This window comes from Aplysia californica, unplaced genomic scaffold (assembly GCF_000002075.1).
Source record: "Aplysia californica isolate F4 #8 unplaced genomic scaffold, AplCal3.0 scaffold00041, whole genome shotgun sequence".
Taxonomy (NCBI): Eukaryota; Metazoa; Mollusca; class Gastropoda; order Aplysiida; family Aplysiidae; genus Aplysia; species Aplysia californica.
In genome coordinates, this window is record NW_004797311.1 from 1,212,107 (window position 1) to 1,217,294 (window position 5,188).

Genomic DNA, 5,188 nt, shown 5'->3' on the forward strand with positions numbered 1-5,188 from the left:
AAGAGGGGGAGAGGGAATACTTGTAGCTAACCAACCATTAAAATTGCGTTACTATGTGAGATCTTTGACCTCTAGAAGTTCTCGCCTTTCTAACGTTATAGTGGCACTCGAGAGGAAGGGATCAAGGATTGGCTCTTCTATGTGTTATCGAATTGAAACACTCGGGGAGGGGGCGGGGGGGATCTCCTCTACTTTAGAACAAAGTAGTAGGTGACAGTGTCTTGATAGCAGGCTCAGAAAAGGACCTTCAATTGCTTCTAGATACTGTTGTAACGGAAAGTGAACGTAAAGGATTATTGTTGAATGTAAAGAAAACAAAATGCATGGTAATATTTTTTTTTAAACAGCACAGCCTAGTAGTAATCTCATTAGCAAAGGTGAAAAGATCAAACTAGTCCAACAGTTTAAATATCTAGGATATATGATAACATCTGATGCCAAATGTTCCACAGAAATAAGACTGAGAATGACAATGGCTAAGGCTGGTTTCAATAAAATGAGCCCATTCCTGAAAAATAGAAACATCTCAATGAACACCAAAATGAAAGTTCTGAAATGCTATGTTTGGTCAACCCTTCTATACGGCTGTGAATGCTAGACAATCACTAAAGACAGTGAAAATGAAATAGAAGCAACAGAAATGTGGTTTCTTAGGAGACTGCCAAGTGTATCGTGGAAGGAAAAGAAATCAAATGAGGTAGTGCTTGATGAAGCCCACGTGGGACGCTCAATATTAAAAACATTCAGGAAACAACAAATGTAGTTTTGGGGACACATAAATAGACATAAGGGTCTTGAACACCTAGCTCTCACTGGCAAAATTGAGGGTAAGTGAGGCAGGGGAAGGCCCAGAACAACATACTTGGGTAACCTAAACAAATGGGTAACAGGGAAAGATCAGGAAAACGTAGCTTTTTTGAGAGCATCCGAGCAAAAGAATGAATGGAGAACCATGATCGCCTATGTCTGTTGCAGATCTAGCACTGGATGATGATGATGAGTAGATGGAAATGTTGTCTTGGACTTTGGTTAAAGTGTAGTTCCTACACCCTTTGTGAATAACAGCGGGTGCCCATTGGTCATTTGGAACCTATTTGCATAATCCGATTGGATCTGGCCGGGTCGATTAACATTGGCGCATACGCCCACGCCAGTCGGAAGGCACCAGATGATAATGATGATGATACGTTATTAAATTGGTCGCCACTTAGTTTTATCAAATTTATCTTCAGCCCAGCTGTCAAGTGGAGCCAATCATTCTAATTCCTCGTGCAATGAACAGATTTGACCCTGCAATAGTAGCCCTCTCGTCGGTTGTTTTCATCAAACGTATCAAATGGCGGACATGAAAATCAAAACTGAAACATTTTTGGAACCATTTCATCAAATTGTGCCAACATGGTAGTTTTTGCCCGTCATGAAGGAAAACCTGGCTGCACTCAAATGGATAAAATGGAGATTTGATGAAACTTAGTATCTTTAATATGCCTGGGGTTTAAGCGTTTATTCTCTGATTAGATTAATTGTACATATATTATACAGAAGTTGAAAGGTAAGGTACAAAATAACGCTTTATGATTGGTCTTGAGCATAACAAGATTGGTCCAGATATTAGTTGGTTTTTAAACAGCTGCTTCTGAAGCAGTTTATGCTGATTTTTTGTCCCTTTTTCTCTCCTTTTACATACTAAATGTCTTTGCAGTTACTTTTGGGTCCGAGTGTTAAACGAGTACAAGACTAGGAAAATAAAGTAACAGAGATGTAGTTGTTATGAGCAATAATCTGTGTGACACCATGTTTCTATGATGACTGAGTATTTCTACAGCCTCTTGGCTACAATGCGGGTGCTTCTGGTTGGATTCCCCTGCACGGCGTTGCTTTGGGTTCAAATCCTCTGCACGCCGTCACTTTAGGTTCGAATCCTCTGTTCGGCGTTACTTAACTTGGGTTCGAATCCATGGATGGACAATATAAGAGCATGGACTGGCAGAATGTGCAACGGCAGCTCACGACAGTGGAGGATGGAGGGTCATTACATGCCAACCTTTGAGTCAGAGATGACACCTCCATGTATCCAGGTATAGTAAATGCTGTACGTCACTTACAACACCATAAGGTCATAAATATAGTGGCGTCCAAAAGAAACTTGAAAATGTAATCACCCAATCATCGTGTTAAAGCCTTGTACTACCCATTCATGCAGCATATCATTTTAAAGCCAAATAAATTCTACATCATCTGACATCTGATGTATGGTCTCTCAAAACTGGCCTTTAAAAAATCAGGCTTGGCAAAGTTGTGCGAAATCTAAGAATTGTTAAAGTGTGTTTGTGCTTGTATTCAGGTGCATCAACATTGGTGGAATGGACATGTATTGAATATCAAATCCTAAGAGAATGTTGTTGTCTTTGCAATAAACAGAAACTTTTGATGATATCTTCAAACAGGTTGGAAAACATACATAGCAGTCACAAATACCACGCAAAACCTGGCCTTAACACTGTATGTACTCATTAGAATAATTTTGTTTTTGTTTTTGAGCTATTGGTTTCGTATAGAGCACGAAACCTTTTCTTGCACATTGACTATGTTTGTTAGACTTAGGACCTAATCATCAGCCAGTGAAGAGCAGAGGCCACGAAACTGCTATGATTTGCGGTGATCTGGGGTCGATGATCAAAACCGCCGTCGTTAGAATCAGCGGGTGCTTGGTTTAGTGGACTACAACGCGCAAGTGCTGGAACGTCATGTGTTGCCCTTATTTTCGTCATGGTGTCATTCATGTTGACTTTTCCATGCATCGCAAAGCGTTTTCTCACAGGGCCAATTCCCCTAGACAATTTTGGGAAAACCAAATCACACCAAGGATGGTCTGGCCACAAGTAAATAGCCACGATATGAATCCTACATGTATGTGAAGTACCTTGAAACAGCAGCTGAAGAAAAGCAACTTTGCTCCCAATTTAGACCCTTTGTTTGCAACTCACAGTGACATTTGAGATGAACTGACAAATACCTATTTCCAAAATTTAAAAGAGTTAATGCCCAATGGGCTCGTGCCCAACACAAAACCAATGAGTCCTAAGCAAAATAGCAATGCGTTCATAGATTTAAACCCAGTTTTGTGTGGTATTAGTGATTGTTCTGTTTTCTGTTTTGTATGAAAGTATTGTAATAAAATATTGTTTATTGCAGAGACAGAATCCTCCATCCATTGGATCTGCATTGTCCATTCTATCATTCTATCAATATAATATGTTCCCCAATACATGCAGGAAGACACGTTCCCGTTTCTTTGATTTCGCAGTTTTGCCAAGCCTAATTTTTTAAGGTCAGTTTTGAGTGACCATATCTAGGGCGTCTCCTAACATAAATGATTTATTAATATGTCAGATGTTGCAGAATTCATTAAGCTTTAAATTGGTATGCTACATGAGTGGGTAGAGCAAGGCTTTAACACAATGATTGAGCGGTTACATTTTCAAGTTTCTTTTGGACGCCACTGTATAAGTGACTATAATTAGAGGTGTTACAAGAAAGTAACACACGTAAAAAGGAACAGGAGAGGTCAGGGCGATAGATGTTTGATAGAAAACAGCAAGCAAACCACACCAGAGCATCCCCTAATGCCCCACTTGCAGATACATGAAGGTGAACGGTGGGAAAATGTTGGCAAAAGTGGACGCTTGCTTCAAAAAGGTTGACAAGCACCGATTAACGTAAATGAAGACAACAGAGAACAGAGAAAAAGGGGTGATGTCACGTTTTTCCACTAACTACTAATTTAGATCGAGAGGATGCATCTGTAGAATTCTTTAAAGTAGTTGGGTTCTGCTATTGAAAAATTCATTCAGTGGTTCAATTAGATAGGTTTCGTATTTTTATGTCATCATATGTAGCACAGTGGGGATTTGAAGAAAAAGATTATGGTTTGTTCATCATCGCATAACTTAATGCAACGTGCTACTCGAAAACGTGATCAGCTCGGTACTCGACTTGGCAAAAGAGTTCATGACGTTGATTTTCTTTTAAAAACGATCCACTATCTCACTTTCTCATCCTCTAGCACCATAACTTCCTCCTCTAACCCATCGAACCACACACCATTCTTCACGCTCCTTACTCCAGCTCCATCCGGCCCACCCGGATCAACGAAGTACAAAAACGTCCACCCATGCTTCAGTTTTCGCGTAGATGACGCATTTAAAAAACAATGGGCGTCAGATCTTTATCACATGAGAGACTCATCGGAAACTCTAGGGTACTCGGAAATACTCTTTGGGTAAATATCCTTGAGATTTTTTTTTGTTTTCGACATTTCTGAATTATAGACACCTCCCCTTCCACACACACACACACACACCTAACCACACACACACACATACGCACACACACACACACACACACACACATACACACACACACACGCATACAACCACACACGCGCGCACACACACACACACACACACACACACACACATGCGCGCGCCAGAAAAAGAAGGAAGAGAGAGAGTGTGAGTGAGAGAGAGCGAGAGAGAGAGGGAGAGAGAGAGACAGACAGACAGACAGACAGACAGACAGACAGACAGACAGACAGACAGACAGACAGACAGACAGACAGACAGACAGACAGACAGACAGACAGAGACAGAGACAGACAGAGACAGAGAGGAGCGAGAGACGTCGTCTTAACCCCCCCCCCCCCCCCAAACAAACAAAAATCCTAACAAGAAACACGGGTTCCCGAAAACATGCACAACCCTAAGAAGACAACAGCAAGGAAAAGAGCCGCTTGTAAACCGACACTAAAGGGGGGGGGGGGGGTGAGGTGGTTATGCTCTGGCAGCCGAATTATTCTTTTTCCTTAAGAAAAAAAGTCAAGCACTCTCACCTTCTCTCCCCGTGATTACAAGTATCATCCTCAGATCCTTTTGGTCGCCCTGAAGAAGAGACAATGGAGGAGTGTGATACAGATAAGAGGGGAAATCTGCTGCGCTAGGATGTAATCCATCAGACGTCATTGAATCAGCACGATTTGGGCAGTGGCAGCGTGGAATTAACAGGGACACCAAGGTGGCTCTTGAACGCCCCCTTTCCCAAACATCCATTTCTATTGGCTGAGCTGGAACTGGGAAATTTCTATAAAAGGACTGGGGGTCTTAAACTGCAGTTGAGCACAAACAAACAG